Genomic DNA, 20557 nt, shown 5'->3' with positions numbered 1-20557 from the left:
TTTCTCCCATATTCTCCTTGCCGCTTACCTCTTCTCGAATCTTCTAAATTACGACTGTGCCACAGCGTACCATTTTAAAAACCGAGCAGATATATTGTTGCGTGCGTTGGCACGCTGGTGATACCTAAATGAAATGGCCAAATTTCAAAAGGAAGAGATACAACCGACGCAACTATTCGTGACGTCTGCAAACGGGCGACCCCATAAACAAAACAAAAACTCGGGCGAGTCGGTCAGTATTCTGCGCATGCGTCGCGTGCAACCAATGAACAGGGGGCGGAACCTAATTTCGTGTGCGCGGTGCGCGTGCATTTCACGAAGAGGGCCCTGGCACGGAGCATGTTGTCGCACAAAAGTCACAGACTCCGCCTCCGCCTGTGAGGCTTGTGCTTGGCTCGTGCGTCGTGAACCCCCCCCCCCCCCCTTTGCGAGGAGGGGGAGGGTTCACCGTCCGCTCGCCCACCGGCTGGTCATAAGTCGAGGGATTATGTGACCCCTCTGATCGTTTTACAGGCTGACGCGCGCGCGTGCCAAGTCAGACATCTTTATGACGTCATCAGCTCACAAAGTGTCGGCCAAACGGATAGTGCGGGCGCTGTACATTTCAATCCACGCCGCAGCGAAAACAATGTGAATCAAGTCCGAGGTCTCCGGCTTTCAGAAGCACTGAGCCCGGACCGTCAGCCTGACCGGTCTGAAAACACTCGTCTGCCACCGTGCTTGTGTAGTGACGGCGTTGTTTACCGGCGCGTGGTCCAGACGGGGCTATGCCTCACCCGTCACCGATGGCGGAAGCTCGGCTTGGCAAAGGCCAACTTCTCCGTGGTGTGTGCCCAGGAGAGCACAGCCGACTTCTGTCGAATTAGAACGCCCTCGGGTCCACGATGAAACTCACCGGGAAGACATCCCACCCGCGCAATGGCGAAACCGAAGCTGTCTGTCCCTGGTCTGCGGGAGTGTTGCGCAAAATCTGGCCACGTGGCGAGGCGGCGTCAATTTTCAGTTGCAGAACTCATCAGTGCCGAGCTTTCCGGTGCTGGCGGCCCATCGAGTCACTGTGCCTCAGACGTGTCTCCCTGCATACATAACACATGACTGACTGCTTAACTCCCCTTTCGATTTATGGGCTTCGATTTCCCTCGCGTCCTGGCGGTCCCGACGACGAGTGCCGCCCGCGAGAGCTCGGCACGTATGCTGGCGAAGGCGTCCAATTCCAGTCGGTTGCCCATGAACTTTTCCGTACCCAGCCAGCAATTTGCTTGGGTGAAGGTCGGGGAAGATTTGGCAAGCCTAGGAAACCCCAAGCTCCCCAGCCGTCTTAAGAAATGTTTGGGTTTCCGCAGCTTTCCCCAACCGAGGTCCGCCATTGGCCATCGCTTGGGAAAGCTCTGTATTTCCTCGAGATTCCCCGATTTAGGATTTTCTAGGCAAAGGTATTTGTAGAAAGTCACGTCACTGCGGAAATGTTGGTCAATTCCGACCGTTATTGAACATTTTTCAGCGCGCAATTGCCACAGGCAGTTCAGGGGACGCTCCGGACACCTCACGTGGGGACATATTGGGAAATTGTCTGGAACAGGTTGGAAATCGTAATCGCAGTGGGTCACTTTCAGAGCTGATGCCAAGCACTCCCCAACCGAAAAGTTGGGGAAGAGTCGAGATGGGACTGAGATACGGTTTGTGATTGGGATCGGACCGAAATCACCGGCTGGACACTGCCATATTTCGCCACCATTCACGCCACCTCCATCGCCGGGGGCCTCCGCCGCCGCTTGCCGGCCCTCCGTCGTACGCCGGGCGGCGGGATCCTGCCGACCAGCGGAGCACGTGAGCGCCTCCGGACGGGCGGGCACCGGACAGACCAGTCAGCAGCACCCGTCACCGACGCTGCCGCCCGCCGTCCGCCGCCCGTCTGCCACCCTCGACGGCTCCGTTCCCAGACGGCTTAATACGCAGTCGAGGCACAGGCCCGCGCTCCGACTGAGCCGCGTTTAACCCGGCCGCGAGCGTGACTGTTCGCCCCGCTACGAGACATCGTAACGACAGCTAATCATTACGTGGACGGCCCGATTGCAAGCAATACATTTGCGAAACGGGCAGCCGCGGCGGCAAGCGGGCCGTAGAAAGTTACAGCAGTGTTGTGCATCGCCCACTGCCATTATGCATCGGCTATTGAGCTTCAAGAATGCAATCAGCGCAATTAGTTTCGAACACACCCAAGCATGTCGTCATGCGGTCATGCTCATTGCCCACCTGTCGCCGTCAGGAGCCGCGAGGCCGAGAAAGAGCCGGGGAGCGCTACTCTCTACGGTCTCTGACCTCCGTGTGACTGAGCGTGCTTAAACAATGGCGCTTCAGCCCGGTTCGTGATTGTTCGACTCGCGAGACCGGCAGGCGCACGTCGCCAGCGCCCCTTACTGGTCCTCGGCACGGTCGACAAGGCCACGCAAGGCCGGCGCCGCCAACTCGTTACCCCGGCTCTGCGTCCATTACCAGTTTGCCGCCAACGCAAAAACGGCCGTCTAATTTCCCGTGTGTTGTGCGCCGCCGCGACTGTGCCAATACCGACAAAAAGTCGCCGCATCGGCGGCACCGCTAAGCCGCGCGCCTGTTCCGTTTTACGGCGCTGTTTACACGGCGCGGTGAGACGGATCGCCTGGGTCTCGGCGGGGACGACAGGCCGGCCGGCGAGCTGGCGCCGCTGGTCGTCCGTCCGTCCCTGCAGGGACGCCCGGCGGGCCGACGGCGGCCCGACCCTGCGGCGGCCCGCCGGCGAGCGGCCCCGTCCGCAGCAGCGCCGGCCGGGGCAGGCTCACAGCCGCCACCGCTGGCTGGCGGGCGCTCCGGGCCGCCGGCCGTCGAGCTGTTGAATGGCCGTCAGCCGCGTCCGAGGTCGGCCCCGTGCTCCGGCGGCCAGATCTGTTGGACGGCCGCCTAACGGCTGAGTTAGGCCGGACAGGTCATAAAGCTCCTCGCAGAGAAGAGCGCATCCTCCGAGTCACAGCGCCCTTCCAGCGCCGCAGACCGCTATTCTACAGCCGCTCTCCGTGCCGCAATGCCCCTTCCAGGGCGTCGCCTGTCCTAAGTCGCAGCATGTTTTGCAATGTCACGGCATCACTCTTCGATCCACAACGACCTTCTCGAAGTCGTAAAGTTCATCTCATGTCGACTGTCCGTTGCAGCGTCACACCGTCCGTCTCCGCGCCTCAGAGCCCCTCAGAGCTCCCCAGAGCCGCTGCCGGCGAACCTGCGCTGCTCTGGCCACCGGCCGGTCATAACGGGGCCGCTTAGAGCCGGACAACACCCGCCGGCCGGAGGCCGGGCCCTCTCGAGGCGCGCTCCGCACTTCAAGACGCTCTAATGGGCTTCATAACAGCCTTTATTTGTTTTTCTCGGCGGCGCCCGCTGCCGGTGCGATAAGGCCGCGCGGCGCCGGGGAGACCGGACGCCGCGACCCGACAGCGTGCGTGAGCGGCGCCCACGACCGCGTGTCCATTAGCCCCGATCTGCCGGGCCCGATTTCCATTACGGAGTGCGCGTCGTTACGCGGGCGGCGGCGCACAGCAGCTGATGGCGATCGGCCCCGGGTGGCAAGGTCAGGTCGACGGCCGCCGACAGGTCATGACAAACGATCCGCCTTCAACGCTTGGTTCGAAGCGACGCGGGTGCCAGCCAGTGAGGAGCGACGTGGCTTCTGAAGTCGCAGCGGCGTGGCGGGGAGGTCAACGTTTTCGGACCGGCCGACGGGACGGGGCGATGCTGGCGGAATCTAAGCTGTCAGCCTGTCCCGCTTTGCCGAAATTCGCCGGTATGTCGGTAATCTGAGGTATTGGGTTCCCTTGCAGGAGCTCAACACTGGTTCAGCGCTTCAGTCCTCTGCGCCTAGTCTCAGCCGCGTTATGCCGGGCTTTGCGTGCCGTTGCCAGCGGCGCTGCGCCTGAATTCTGGCGGCCAGGTGGAGGTCTTCAGACGGCCGTCACACCACTGCGGGGAACTCGGCGATCATCCGCCCAACGAAACGGCGGCCAATCAATTTCCTTCGACCCCGCTAGATTCGCAGGATGGAGTGGTCCCGTTCCGGCCGGGGGATTTATCGCCGGTTTCATTTGCGGCGCGGCAGCGGCATTTTTCTGCTTCAGGACGCGGGGCCTCTGCATTAGCCCGGCGGTCTATCTTGGCGCTGACACCGCCCGCCAATTTGTATTCGTCGCCTGTCGTGCGTCGGGCTCTCCACGCGGGTCGTTTTCCGTCGCTGCCGATATAGTGGCGTGACCAGGGCGACACGCTGCCACGCCCAGCGGTGGCCGGCGCGCGGCAGGCGTGGGAGGGGCCGGGCGGCGGCCCACTGCTCCCCGGTCGTCAGCACCTGCGCGTGAGGCTCGCGGGGCCCGTTCGTCACGCCATTCGCTCCGGGCACGCCCAATTGAGCGGTGAAGGCTCTCGGAGGGCGCGTTTCCCTCTGCCGCTCCGGGCGACGCGGGGCGCCTTTGTTCATGACTGAAGAGCCGCTGCCAGCTCATGCCAGATATTCGCAGGTGAATGCGCATAGCGGTTAATTCGTGCCGCATTTCAGCATAATAAGGCAACATAACTCGCCGAGAGTCGGGTCATGCAATGCGTCAGCATGGCGGGCCGTTACAAATGACGTCCGCCGCCGGGGAGGCGGCCTTTCCAGGCCGGGAGGGCGGCGGCAGGTACGCGGCGCCGTGCCGACACTCCTGGTACAACCGGTCACCCGAGAGCGCGCCTGCCCGCGAGTGGAAAGTGACAAACGGCGAATGGCCAGCACAGACGAAAGTGGAACGTGTCACGGTGTGAAGCTGGTCTGTTCCCGTCGTTGTGTTCTGCTTTCTGTTTGTGATCATTCCGCCTGCGCAGCCAGGCCATCTGCATGCTCGGCTGGTGTCTTCATTTCGCCGGCTCGCCGGGCGAGCCTGCGGCACGGCCGGGCCGGCAGACGAGTGCAAGCTGTCGTGGGCCCGCGGCGACGGCCGCCGCTGATTTAGTGGCCGATATCGAATGACAAATAGCCGCCGGTGTTGTAAAACAGTGGGCGAGCCACGGTCCGTCGAGCACCGCTCTGGCCTGGGGCGCCGGCTCGGCTGGGCTGAGCCGGTCCAGGGGCGGTCGGCAAACACCGGCGCGCTCAGCGGAAGCAGCGGCGGTCGTGCCGCCCGTGTTCGGCTCTGGATTTCTGGGGGATGTTTGGATGGAGTGGGGGAAGTGATCTTGGAGGACGGCGGGTTGGCTTTTCAGGCGTCATTGATCTTTTGAAATGGTTTCAACTTTGGTCCCCACGGGATTAAAGTCACACTGTGTGGTGGGCGCGAGGCGCGCAGTGCCAGGTCTCGAATTGGTATTTCCTTTGAGACCTAAGCCATCCAAGACAGCCTTCCAAAAGGTGCCTGACATTAAAATGGCATTGTTTGCAGCGGAAGTTTGCACACGAGATACCAGCAGATAGCTCCACAAATAATGATTAGACTATTGATAACGACACAACGAACTGTCCGTTAACCCGGCATATGCTCAGATATTCGGCTCCAGGCATCAGTTATGGAAGCCTTTAACGCATCCCCGCCCTCCCCCGAGTATCTCGAACTGGTGAACAGATCGGGCTGATTGCAGTGCAAACGATACTACTAAGCCGTAAGACCCCCGTGCAGGAAATATGTTGACCTGCGGGACGGCGACAACGTCACAAATCAGTTCAAAGGTCACGATTTTCCGAAATTCTTCTAATAGAATGCCCATGCAAATTCATCGCAACGATGCGGCCAAATGAATTGGAAATAACTGAATTACGGCACCCGTGACAGTCTAGCCGTGTTTTACATGTACGCACAGGTTCAGTACTGCACAGATCAGGTGATGTCGAAAGAACTGGACGGCCCCGCCACACGCTGCGTGAGTCTCATTACTTTACCACCGAAACGTTATGCGGTCGGGTATATAAAACTGCTTTCATTACGCACGCCTGGGTGTTTAACGACCATGTTTTATGGACCATGGGGTTCGGTCCATGAAACTTTGACAAGTTTTCTATGTCTAATTGGCTATTTTTCGCCAGCGCGCTGCCACTGAAACGGCATATATTTAAACCACAAAACAAAAACATAGTGTGTTAGCCATAGTGCGAAAAGCGCTATGATTTGACGTAATGAAAGCATATATCTCAACCTCGGGCTGTGTCAGATGCCGACACGATTAGGCCAACTGTCCCGCGTGGTCACAGTCAGCTTTTTAAACATTCGTCTGTCATGGCACGCAACGCAGTGGTTAGATTGAAAATGCGTCGGCCTGGAAGGATGTGAGCGTGCCAACAGGCCAATAGCGGCCTTCATTATGTCTGGAAAGCTCACGGAAGGCCGTGAACAGACGGATGAAACCCATAAACAGAGAACAAGGTCTGTGTTTCCGTTAGGCAGGCCGTGGTTGTCAGGCTCCGGTTCCAGAAGTCCACAAGCAGATTGTGGGACTCGGATCCGGATCCGGATCTCTGTTGTCAAAGGATGACATAAGCTTCTGAACGACTCATGGATTTTGTCGCCGAAGGAACCCATAGGATCCACGATCCATGCTTGGGATCAATGCACATTCCAACACATTCGCCTGGACAAAAAGTCCGGTTCCTTAGTCAGCATCACAATGCATGATAGCCGATAACACTTAGGCATCTAGGATACTCTTCGGAAACATGGAAATCTCAACTTTGATTGGATCTAAATGTACACAAGCGAGCTCATATACCCAACGATCGTCCGTGAGATCAATAGATGGGGTGAGGGTACTCGATTGGGTGACCTTTGGAGGTCACCAACACGCACTGCCTTGAATATGTGGGGTGGGTTGTTCCTATAGTTGGCGGTAGGTGTGCCTGAGTTACCGACGGCAGATAATGAGCAATTCGTATAAACGAAATAAGGGATATAAAGAAGCTGGTCAATGCTGTTAATGACACCATTCTATATCAAGCATGGCGGAAGCCATGAGTCTGGCCAGTCAATTTGAACGGCAGAACAAATTGGCCACCCAACAGAGCGCCGGAGCTTAAATGGACTGTTGGAAATGGAGGTTTGCAACGGGCTGGAATGTTTTGAACGACGCACTCATATCGAAGCGCAATATTAGAACGTCTCATGCGATTTATGTCAACAATTATTTTCCTCAAAACTAGCTATGATTCCTTTTGAGATAGGGACACAAAATTAGAGTAAATCTTGTTGATGAAAACAGTACTACGGTAACGTAAAATCTGAGCAGGTGTGGAATAATTTAAGACACATAGCAATTAATACCTTGTAAGGCGCACAGAACCCATTTATGAGTGCAATTTCCCCCCCCCCCAAAAAAAGATGGCACCCTCACCTTAAGACAGACGTGGTACGGGTCTCGCCTGCTGTGCATCAGGCATTCCCCGGATAACAACGATCAGCGTCGAGGGGACCGCGGGCCCATCTCGTGCCCCCCCCCCCCCCCCCTCCCCCCACTCACACACTCATAATCTTGGTAACAGTCCCATTCATCTAGACTATCTGAGCTCCCAGCATTTTCAGCCAGGTCTCAGTTTAGGCAGAGTCCGGGCGATGTTCCGCCCGATATATAAGCATAAATGTATATATGTGTACATATATATAATGTATATGTATATATATATATATATATATATATATATATATATATATATATATATATAGTACCGCTGGATTGCACATCGCAAAAACTTGCGGTGATTTTTGCTCATCCATTTCGTATCCGCATTCTACCAGCTATCCGAAACGTTTGCGTTGCAATATCTGTTTAAGTCCCTGAGCTCAACACAGGCACGATGGGGAACAGATCAATCCTGAAAATCGCGACGCAAAAAGCATGCCTGGGCCATTATGATACAGGGAATCGGATCCTTCATTACACAGCGAGAGCTTCAAGATAGTGCAGTGATGTAATCAACGAACAAAGTTTAAGCAGAGCAGGGATAATAGAAGCGCTGCTCTGTGTTGGTCGATTGACTCTGAAAATTACATGAGCACGGTTGATACATAGAGCAGTTGTATTTATGTGCTGATTCGGAATCTCAATTGTCGTCTAATTTCAGAAATTACGTAGCTCTTAAACTCTTTGTTCGCTCTATCCCTTAGAGGCAATAGGACCTGTGTTCGATAGTATAGAAACACGGCGTGCATTAGGTGCACTCCATTTTAATTCAGCTGGGCCGGCTGGAGGTCTGAGACAAGCGCAGCCGGCCGAGGAAGTTGATTCCCCCCTGAGATCTTCAACTTCCAGACGTTGTACGAGAAAAACCGATGCATTTTTATGCATTATGTATAGTCCCTACGGCGCTTGGCAATGCTTTTATAATACAATGAGAACAGGCACGTTGGTAAATGACATTATACGTCATCAGCTTCACAAACACGATATATAGGTGATTACACGCGGTGCACTTGTTCATCTAGCCTCTCTGCTGCTAACAATAAATGACATTGATATTGGAAGGCCTCACATGACATTGCACGTCCTCGCGTAAGATATTGTGACCCCGTTATGCATTATACTGATATCGTAACAATTTTCCAATTAAATATTCAAATTATGCGCCCAAAATAATTACGAAAAAATGGTTATTTTAAGCTCAGCATGTGTTTTTCCGCATGCACCCACAGAGATAGGTCATGACCTGAGTCAATGTCATGTGCCCTGTGGTTATAAGGTGGTTGCGCATGTGCGTTAGTACTCCTTTTCGCATATACAAATGCCAAAACTATACATAAATGCGTACAAATTTACATCATTTACGAAAATAGGAAAACATTTATCTTACCTCACGCAACTGACCTCTCCTGTTTCAAAAAATCGGAAATATACAAGTTCCATGTATTATCATGTTTGACTACTGCCGCATGCTGGAACAGGGAAAAATAACGTACAAAAAGTTACCCGTGATCAAAGTTGCTCAGAGGAGGACCTTTTTGACCCGACCCAGGTCACTGACCTTGGCAGATGAAATCTTGAAGTTTGCATAAAGGATGTCAAACTGACAGATTAACAGGCAAGTCAACTTCCCCCTCCCCCCCCCCCCCGGGCCGGGTGCGGGTTAAATTATGGTAACGTTCACGAGTAGTGCCCCTGTAAGCAAATACCTTAGTAGCTTGGAATGTTGAGCATTTAGTAAGTACACAGTGTGGTTGTCTGCGCCCACAACATGCTCATATACAGCTTGCTTCAGCTACGTTTAAGAGGTGTGTGGCTAACCATGACTTTGCTTTGCACAAGATTTGCAAAAAAAAACGCAGGCAGCAATCGCGCCGTTGATCATGATCACGGATGGTCACACATGATCTGTGACATTCTGCACGTTTATTCTAGGAAGAGTGAAACGCATCAAAGCATACCAGCTTGTTCCAAGACAACAAACGATTATAACCAGATGACATTTTCTGTCTAAGAAGATAAGCAACGGATTACAAAGAAGATCGATAGCCGTCCTTACACGGAGTTGCAATGTACGGGCATACGGGATAATGTTAGGTTCGCATGCCATCTAATCGCATCCTTTTCCCGCTCATGATATGTGCTTAGTGCATTCCAAGCAGTGGTCACTTTGTATACCGATCTGTTACATGCCACAAAATTAGCGAAGCAGTGCAAAAATAAGCCCGTATGTCTTTTGCAATTTCGGTTCAGCCAATTTAGAGTAGCTTATGTGGTTGAACCTTCTGATCCAGCCAAACGAGACCCAGTCACGTGCTTACCATCTCTACTGAGCTCCTCGCAAGCACGAAGAGCAATACTGGTTCAAGTGAAAGCATACGACCAATCATTTCCAAGGGACGATGTCACGACATAATAAGTCACCATCTATGATCACCGCCTGGACCTAGGATTTTTTGTTAATTTTCGAATACGCATGAATGCTCGGCATGATAAAAAGTCTCCTTTTGGTTGCGTGGAGACTGTACATGAGACGGCTTGAACGGGAAAGAGAGACATGCGGAGGTTAAGGCATAAGGACATCAGGCCAACAAAAAGCCACAAGGGCTCGTCGAGGTAGGCCCATCTCAGATTCTGCACACATCCCCGACACTGATCTTACCACGTCACCTGCCTGAATTTAACTGTAAATGATATCCTCAGACCCATAGAACTTGCCCATACGATTTTTAAATGTTGCCAGAGAGGGACTTCGCACAGCTGTTTTTGGCAATCCATTGTAATGATTCACTACCGACTCGATGACATCTGCCTCTTCATAGTTTTTCTACCTTTTGCTAACTGAAACTGGTTTCCTCTAAGTGTCGGCCTAATTTTCAGTGCTCCTTGAAGATGCACATTGTCTGTCCCTTTCATAATATTGAATATCTGTTCTGGAATGAACTAGACTTCACCACTGTCGCATTCCAGTAATCTTCGTTCCGTATCTAACAGTAGTGACGAATTTAATGATGTCGACTGAAGTTTGTGCGAGATGTGACCTTGACCTCAGAAGATCTTTCACAAGATCACATGCATTAATGAAGCATCGCACCAAGGTAGCTAAAAGGTATGAATGTGTGTGTGTTTCAGTGCACCGTAATGTCATCATTTGAAAAGGGCACGAAATACTTCGAATGAGTCGGCGTCTGCGATCCGCGCATGCGTGCTGCATCACGACTACTCCCTCCATTGCAGCGCGGCGGTTTTTGTGCCGCACTGTTCGTATGTGGACCCACATTGTCAGTCATGCGGGCTTAACAAACGAGCTCTGATTGACCGGCCGTAGTCGTTAGGCGAAACGGCTCCGCAGTCAATGCGTCAGTAATGACGCGCGCCGGCCAACGTGGCGCATTGCACCGCCGTGGGGCTGTCCGGCTTGATCACCACGGCGCGCTAGTCATGCATTGGCGGGTAGGACGACGGCGGGGCACCGCAGGACTCATAACTGACGCCTGGCAGACGAACAGATCAGACCGGAATGTCGAACTGACACCGTGACTGGCAATCTGGAGCGGGCCGGAGCGGCGCGCGCGGCGGCAGCTCCCCACACTGTCAGCGGGCAGCCTCTCAAAGCAACGTGACTGGCAATTCGTGCGTGACGCCGGTGCTCGGGCCGTGCCTGGGAGCGCCCGGGCCGTACCTGGGAGCGCTCAGGCCGTGCCTGAGATCGCTTAATAGTAATACTGGGGTCGTGCCTGGGAGTGCTCATGCCGCGCCTGGGAGCCCTCGGGCCATCCCTTGGAGCGCTCAGGCCGTACTTGGGAGCGCTCAGGCCGTGCCTAGGAGCGCTCAGGCCGTACCTGGGATCGCTCAGGCCTTACCTGGGAGCACTCAGAGTGTACCTGGGCGCACTCAGGCCGTACCTGAGATCGCTCGGGCCGTGCTTAGTGGCACTGGGGCCCAGCCTGGGAACCTAGCGCCAAACGACGGCGCGAGACTTGAGGAGGCCGCGCACGGCCCCGGCGGGCGTGCCGCGCGCGCCGCGCCAGCCCGACGCAGCCCCTCGGGAGACGACTTCGACGCAACCCGAAAATACTAGCGCGCTTTAGGGATGGCGATTGTCGAGTTTTTGGCGTGGTGAATACATCAGGTGGAAGCATGATGGATGCCGGCACTGCCAACCCCCAATGAGACCTACGGCGGCTGGGAAGTGAGAGAAGGCGGCCGACGCAGGGGATGCGGCTGGCTGGCCTGGAGGAGACGAGGTGCGGGAGGACTGGCGGCTGGCCCTCCTCAGGGGAGTCTCACTGCAGCAGCAGAGCCTCATCCCGTGAAGTTCGATGTGAGTGGAAAATAGTCGTCCCACGGGGACAGCCTTGGCGGCTATTCCCTTCCAATTTTTTCTTACTCTTAGATGTAATCCGCTCAATCCTTTGGTCATTTCCGGTGAGTGACAGCTTTTTGCGTTAGCATCATTGCGGCTGCGTGAGTCTTCAGACATTAAAAATTCCTCCCAAAATTCCTCCCAGATTAAGTTGCACCGTGGTTACCGACTTGATTTTCACACGTTTGACGTCAGTAGGAAGGAACGACCACGGAGGCGTATTTCACAATCCTCGACTAGGATGACTCGGAAGAGACGATGCACAGCGGCGGGTCACCGTCTTGTTGCCGGCTACACGCATCGTCAGTCCCGCCTGTGCATACCCGTCTGTGCAATCCAAACCACAGATGCATCGCCACTTAAGCTCGAAGGCAGCTTGCTTGTGCCGTCGTCGAAGTAACTCTTGCACCAATCGCGGTCGGCACGCTACACCGCAGGCGCCGCGGTCACGTGCCGGGCAGCCAGCGTCGAGCGCGCCCGAGGCAGCGCCGCTGAAAGGTCGGCCGTGCACAGACGCCGATCCCACCAGAGCCGGGCCGCCAGCCGGAGCCGGGACGCTTCGGGACGGGTCAGAGCGACGTCAGCTGTCACCGGCTCATGAGCGTCTTAATGAGATTTAGGTCATCAGTTGGGACGCGAAGTGCGGCGCGACTCATCCCGAGGGGTTTGACATGGACGGCTGAGGGTTTGACATGGGGTTTAACATGGGCACATGCCATCCCGAGGGGTTTGACATGGACGGCCGAACTTTTGAGATAACCTATCGCGATCGGTTGTGGTCCGGCGAACAAATCCATAATACACCTCAGCATGTAACAACGCAGTGTGACGGTCGAGGAACCACGAATGGACACGCTCAGTCGTGGTATTTCCTCCATTCCCATGGGCCATCAGCTGGCGCTGTTCGTCGGCGCCAGCTCGCAGCATGCCTGCCGGGGCCGGCTGAGGTCGCAGCCGATCCACGTGGTCAGCATCGGCCGGGCAGCGACTCTCAACCGAGCAGCAATCCCTTAGCAGGCGACCAACGCCGCCCAGATCTCCGCCAAGCGGCGCTTTGGGCTAATCCCGCCGTGGGTTTACTTCGGATTGGCTGGTGAACGGTTCTGGTGTATGATAACCGTACGCGCACCAAGACTTTGGGCTAATCCCGCGGCGAGTTTACTTCGGATTGGCTGGTGAACGGTTCTGGTGTATGATAACCGTACGCGCACCAAGACTTTAGGCTAATCCCGCGGCGAGTTTACTTCGGATTGGCTGGTGAACGGTTCTGGTGTATGATAACCGTAAGCGCACCAATACTTTGGGCTAATCCCGCGGCGAGTTTACTTCGGATTGGCTGGTGAACGGTTCTGGTGTATGATAACCGTACGCGCACCAAGACTTTAGGCTAATCCCGCGGCGAGTTTACTTCGGATTGGCTGGTGAACGGTTCTGGTGTATGATAACCGTAAGCGCACCAAGACTTTGGGCTAATCCCGCGGCGAGTTTACTTCGGATTGGCTGGTGAACGGTTCTGGTGTATGATAACCGTACCCGCACCAAGACTTTAGGCTAATCCCGCGGCGAGTTTACTTCGGATTGGCTGGTGAACGGTTCTGGTATATGATAACCGTACGCGCACCCAGACTAGGCTAATCCCGCGGCGAGTTTACTTTGGATTGGCTGGTGAATGGTTCTGGTGTATGATAACCGTACGCGCACCAAGACTTTGGGCTAATCCCGCGGTGAGTTTACTTCGGATTGGCTGGTAAACGGTTCTGGTGTATGATAACCGTACCCGTACCCAGACTTTAACGATCGCAGCGCAGACCGGTAGCCACACGGTCATTTACTGAAGCTCGCACCAATCATTTCCTGATGACCCCGTCCGTCCTTTATGGGAGTCATGCCGGGAGCTCCCTGGCGACACTGCCGGTGCCTTTTCATAACCTATCGGTATATCATCACGACCTCCCGACGACAACGGCCGTCCATCCAGCCGCGCCGGCCGCGCTCTGATGTCGATGCTTGCAGTGCCTCGCCGACGATCACAGGTCGAACGGCCCTCCCCCTGATCGACCCGAGCCGACACACCTGTCGATAGCGCGCGCCTCGTAACCGTCGCCACGTGCGCCGCCGCTCGCCGCCGCGCCGCTCACGCCGCGGCCGACGATCGCCCGGGCGGTGATTAGCCGGCGCGACGATGCGCCGTAATTGAATGATGACGGAGCGGCCGCGCGCGGCGACGCCCGCTGCCGGGGAGGGGGGGGGGGGGGGGACGGGGCGGGGGCGGCGGCGGAGGCGGGCGACATGTGATCCGGGTGACTGCCGTTGCAGAGGAGGCCGGTCCGCCGGCCGGAGGGCCACTCGATGGATGTAATCTGGCGCTCCGGCCGGCCGGCCGACGCAGGAGTGCCTCTCGAGCCGTCCAATACCGCCGACCGAACCCCGCCGCCGGCGGCCCGCCGGGCTGCAAGCACGGCTGCATGGCAATGATCCTGCAGCAAACCATTGTGGTTAATGGGCTTTGTTATGGCCGCGGGCCCCATTTGTCTTCGGAATTCCATGAACCTGGTCACACGTGGTGTGAGGCGCTCGTTCCGGCCGTGAAGCTGGCGGGACTTCAGCCCATGTCCGGGATCGGCCGGCCCGGTGTCGCTGGCTCTCCAGGCTCGGGCACCTGATGAAGAGATGCCTGCTCACTCCGCGGACGGCTGGTGAAAGCGCTGTTCAAAAGGTGACTTTAGGTGATGAATGGCCGCTCACCACCGTGCATACGGATGGATGGATTATGATAGCATTCATGAACTGATCCAGGCGGTTGGCCAAATACCCGCACCTTCCCCCTCCACCCCTGTCCGCCCCCTCCTGCAGCCAAACAAACCCGATGGCGCAGTTTATTTAGCCTGCAAAATCGGACTTTAGGTGAATCAGCCTCAAATTTACCCAGCAAAGGTTCCCTTCTTTTAAACATGAGGCTCGACCCACCTTAGCAGTAGAGGGAAGTGCACGGCCATAACCATAGGTGCACAGGATTATCCGAGAGGGAGGGGGGGGGGGGGGGCGCCACGGGGTGTGCGTACCTTCCTCATGATTTTTTACACGCTTTGATGCACATATGACTAGGTGCTAATAACTTCAGAAATCGAGGAAGACACGCATAATATGCATTAATCTAAAACACGCAATGACGCCATACGCCAGTCACCATACCAGAAATTTCGTCCGACTGCGTCGCGCTTTGATTGTTTTTTTTTTTCATTGAACATTTTAAGCAGTGCGCCCACTGCAACATCAGGCACACATCTCAGCGTTGTCCTGAAAAGATAAGGGCCGACGGTAGGACAAATGTTTCCCCGATGTCTATATTCTGTTGCGTGTTCGCTATCGGTGCCGTGGCGACGGATACTCGCGGCGACGGACGGATACGGGTGGCCGGCTAGATACCCTTCGCTCGGGTGGGTGTCAATTTGACCCGCTGAGATCTTGAGAACTAAGAAAGCTAGTGACACCAAATTTACAGGGTGTCTTGACCTGTACGTGAACTCACTTAGGTCAAAGTTTAAGTTTCTTAGGTTATGACCTTCAGGTCAAATAAGGTCAAATAAGGTCAAATCCTAGGTTGGTCTCCAAAGGGCCCCCAGAACCTAGGCAACAGTTTCTAAGAAAAAGGTCACAAGCTCATTTGAGGTCAGTGACCTTATTTGACCTTTTTGAGGTCATGGTGACCAAAATCATACATGACTGCTCCGAGTTTTGCATCTGAATAAGCGTCAAAGATTACGCTAGGCAGTATGTTCCTAAAACATAATGTCGACCCGGGTCATCTTAGGTCAATGACCTGTTTTGACCTCTAGGAAGTCAATGGAAGATGCATAATGCGACTCCTGCTGTCAATAAATTTGGAATGAGCACCAGAAACCATCCCATACAGCAAGCCCTAGAGTAATAAATCAGGTTGGTTTTGGCCTTGGTCTGACCTTCATACCTGACCTTAGGTCAATGTAATTTGCTCATTCCATATGGGTGGTGCCTAAGAAAGCATCTCAGAGATGTATGGCTTTGTCAAACACTCCGTTATTTAAATATGTGGCCGTTGTTGTATCATATTGAGCGACTCCCTTGGAATTGCCTTCGCTGAAGCCATGGCCTGACTTTGACCTGTCATACGTCAGCGACCTTACAAGGTACATCTAAATTTTTAGATCAAACAATCCGCTGTTCAATTGCCTAAAGCTATGCAAAGTTTGGCGCGCCTATGCCGCGCCGTTCGGAAACAATTCTGGAAAAACCTTCGGGGGGCCAATTTGACCCCCACCCGAGCGCGTGTTAATGATGCAGCCTCTGGTAGGCGTAATGCAGAGGACCGCGTGTGCCGCGTCTAATCACTGGCGGATATGGTGACTGTTTAAAAGCCAGGGGGCGGATTTGGCCCGAAATCGGAATCGACATCGGAATAAAAGGCAAAGTTTCGGAATCTGTTAGGCCAGTTTTGACGGGCGTGTCTGAGGGAAGTTTTGCGGCACGCTTAGATTTTGATCGGGCGCATGCAAAAAAAAAAAAAAAATACAAACAGTTGCACCCTCTGAGAGCAAAATGCTACTGAGTCTCATTTTGTATTGAGTATTTAGATCACTCACGTTTAACACGTTTGGATGTTATACAAGCTCTTTTTAAATATGTGGCCGCTGCGGGATCCAGACCATTGCGATAATAAAAATAATTTGCTGCTCAGCAAGGTGTTACAACGCAGATAATATTGCTTGTTTGCATACCTCATTACATGCCACCTGCAGCCGCCTCCAATAATAACCGAGCGATGGCGGATCCAGGATACACAAAGTTGGTGAGCGGAACATATGTTCGGTTCTGCGTCGGGATACGAGCCAATCGATAGTTGCCGCTCTTCTCTGTATGTATGCTGTTGGTGCCGTCGCGGTGACGCCATGCCGCCTTCTCTGCGGCACCTGAGCTCTGCTGAGAATTCAGACATGTGTCTGGATCCCAGGAAATGATCCAGGATCCAGAGAAATCCTTCGACAAAGTTGTAGGGTCGATCCTGGACTCTAACACATTTCTCAACAAATTTCAGAGAAGAGCAATGATTCCGAGAAATGGAAACTTTACAGAAGTTGGCAGAAGGATCTCGGATCTAATAATCTGCTGGTAAATAGTTCCTGGATCTTGGAAGATCGGAAATTTGTAACTTAAACGCTTCAGCTCCGAAATTTATATTTGAGGTCTGCGTGCACTGCCCGAGATAATACAGATAAAAAGATACACAAGTTATCATTTGCATCATGCTTGAATTTTGTCCATTTGTGACATTCTGATTTTGTGCTAAATCATGGTATGGCCATTTGAATCAGTTTATTCAATCCTGGCATGTGGATCCTCGCGAGTTGCATTAAATTTTATTCAGAAATAAAAAAACTATCATGTGTGTTTCGCACACCTAGCCCCCAAATGAGAAGAGGCAGCCCAAAATGATGTACATCTTTAAGTGCATTTGCAAGGCACATTATAATATTGGTAGCGTCATTGGCTGCAGCTTTTCATTATAATTGTCCCAAACATGCAATATACTGTCGAGTGCGCGACAGGTGGTACCTACGAACATCCGGATTCAACCTAAAAGTAGTCTTCGTAGTCTAAGCCCTTTGTTTTTTAATATCTATTGTTTTAAGCAGTGCAACAAAGCACATAAATTGCTGTTAACAATGCGGTATTAAGACAAATGGGCATTAAAGAAATATGTGATGCTCATGCCAAGTGAAGACCTATTTTTGGTATTAATACATATACATTCTTCATCAGCATTGTTTTGCCGTTCAGTCTGCAATGAAGTCTGAAAATATTTGGCTTCCACAAGCAAATGCCACGACAATTCGATGACTTTGACGCGCACATGACAGCGGGGAAGCTCTGTGTGTCCTTTTGTTCCAAGGCCGTTTCCAGGCTTTGTTTTTTCGCTCCTTTGTTTTCATGATCAGTGCCCTCGATTCTTCCCGCTGTTCTTTGCGCTCCGTTTTGTACCAGCCGACTTCATGCATTTGTATGCCTTGTCCTGACATTTCCAAGGTCTTTAGTGCTCCCATGTGAGGTGTTCTGAGATCCCAGCCCGCTGTCGTTGTGCCTCTCATGTTTTCCCTGAAAGGCGAGATGGCTGGTTCGAAAGAAAAACGTCTAGTCGTTACAAATATGTACGGGGGAGGGGTAGGGGGGAGGCGGTTCTACCTGCTTTTGCCAAAGTTCACGCATTTATGCGGAGTACTTATTTTCTAGGTAGGGAGTGGCCCAGGCCTATTGTCGGCCTGTAAACTGAGGGCAACCGATGCTTATGATAAACATATGAATATATATTAGCATCGAAGCCCAGTGGTGTTTTGAAGGCAGCGGCGTGGTTAAGTGCCTTCCCCTTTATGAAAGTTAAGATTCGCCTGCGGTTCGTACATGACTAAATGTTTGCTGCCATGAGTTAATGTTGGCGAGGAAAAAACATCAAGCATGCCTTGTTAGAAGAAAAGTCAAATATGTCCAAATTTTGCGGCAGCGGCGGTACCCAATGCGCTTCCAGGGGTGGGCACTGACTGGGACGCAATGCCAAGCCGATTGTCAAAGGTATGTCGCTATGCCAGACCTGACGGGAACAGTCGAACCACAGCCGAAATGTGCCTGATCCCAAAATATCCTGTGAAGAAGCCTAAAAGCCAACATTTTTTTTTTTTACTTTCGACAAATTGTTAACTTAAATCGTCGAACCTGGTGGATCCTTCGCTAAAATGTCAAGCTTGAATTCGGCCTTAAGAGGATCGGGGGTCAATCACTGACGCAGCACCCAATGGCCAGAGCGCACCACTCTCCGCCTCGCGGGGATAGCTGATCACACAGTCACAGTGTTTGAAAACCTACACGGGCAGCCTTTTAACCACATGGTCATGCCTTCCTCAGCTCGGACGTGTGGGGTCGGATGCGCGGTTGCCGCCAGCTAAGTCATCAGTCATCAGTCATCGCCAAGTGGCACTGTGAGCAGCCGCGGCCCGCGCGGACATGCGGCGACCGAAAGCCGTGTCCGAGGTCGGGTCGGTCACCTGACCTGAGGTCTGCTCGGTGTGACCTTGGGCCGCGGTCGGAGCGATACACGCGCGGGGTCAGCATGCGCGATCCGGTCCCCGCGCCAGGCGCCTCGTGGCTGAACCCCCCGCGCCGTGCATTAAACCACGCCCGTACTTGTGCGGCCGGCCGCGGACTCGATGCTTTTAGCCAGGTCTGACTGAAGCGCCGATAATCAGCAAACAAACAAACAAGCACCAAGCCTAGCTGTGCTCGATTGCGTGGAGTTTTAACGACCCAGCGTGGTTGGCAGTTCAGCTGTTTACGGATGTCGTGCTTATCCGACGGCATTTCTGCTCGGCTCGGCAGTAATCCCACGGCTTTGGCGCTACTCTCTTCCGCGCTCCGGCCGCCGCCTTTGCAGAGTGTTGATGTGCTGAGCTTACCTGTTTGATGGCTGGTTAGCGGTCCTGTCTTCTGGGGATTTGGCGACGCCTACACGCCACGGCACGTAGTCTCGGAGGATTTGCTCGCGGCCACTGCATGACGTCATGCAAGGCGTCGCACACGCCATGTGGATAGCGGTTTGGAACACCAAACTCCAATCCCCTGTGATACATCCAGAGTACCTGGTGAGAAGAGTGCCAGTGACACCGATATAGAGACCCCCCCCCCCCCCTCTCTCTCTCCCCCATCCGCTCTGGAGCGGGTTAATCCTGGAAGCAGCCTGCTGACGAGCTGCCTGTGGCACACTGAGTGGGCTGCCCAGCGTTCACTTGTCTAACCTCTGTGGCCGCCACAATGTGCCGCTGTACCATGCGCGGTTGTAGCGACCTCAGCACTGAGTGCATCACGCACCGAGTTTTCAACCGCAGCTGCTCAGTCTCACCGCGGCCATTCCGGCCGACAGCAGCGGATGGGCGTCGCTGACGCTGTGAGGGCGCGCCACCCCTCCTCACATTCACGTGTCAGTCGGTCGGTGACGGCTGACCCGGCAGACCGCCCGCTGGGCCCCGCCACCGGCGCCGCCGCCGTCTGATCGTGCACAGCAGCAGCTCGGGCATCTCGGGCTTCCCCGCTCGCCCTGTAAAAAATGCGCCGCACACTCTTCCCTCCCAGCCTAGGTGCCCTGCGGTCCCAACCCTCCCTCCCAGCTCAGGTACCCTCCGATCCAGCCCGCTCCCTCCCAGTCCCGGTATCATGCAGTCCCCACCCTCCCTCCCACCTCAGGTGCCCTGCAGTCCAGTCCCTTTCTTCCCAGCTCAGGTACCCTGCCGTCCAGCCCCGTTCTTCGCATCTCAGCTGGGCGGCGCCGCCGCTGCGGCCCACCCGCGTCAGCACGTGGCGCCCCCGGCTCTGGGCGGGCCGTCTGCAATAATTAACGCAGCTTTTTACGCCGGCACGATCTGATTGCTAATTGATCACGACGTCAGAGCGCGCATAATGAAGGCGAGCCCGAAGCGTGCGCCTGCCGCTCGCTCTCCAAACAGGGGCGGCTGGCCGCGCTTCTCAGCAGCCTAAATGGAGCGCGTGAATGGGCCGTCGTGGGTGTGCCGGCCGCGGCGAGCGCGGCCGGGTGGTCCCGCCTGGCGGGGAGCGTCCCGTATGGCAGCGCCGCCGGCCAGACGCTCGCGCCGCTCTATGCAGAGTGGATTCAGATTCGCTCCACTGCAGAATAGCGCCGTGCAAGCGAGATCTTCCTGACGGACGTGAAGAGGGCAGCGGCTT

This window comes from Pollicipes pollicipes, unplaced genomic scaffold (genome assembly GCF_011947565.3).
Source record: "Pollicipes pollicipes isolate AB1234 unplaced genomic scaffold, Ppol_2.1 Scaffold_7231;HRSCAF=8579_pilon_pilon_pilon, whole genome shotgun sequence".
Classification (NCBI taxonomy): Eukaryota; Metazoa; Arthropoda; class Thecostraca; order Pollicipedomorpha; family Pollicipedidae; genus Pollicipes; species Pollicipes pollicipes.
Note: the sequence above shows the minus strand (reverse complement) of the source record.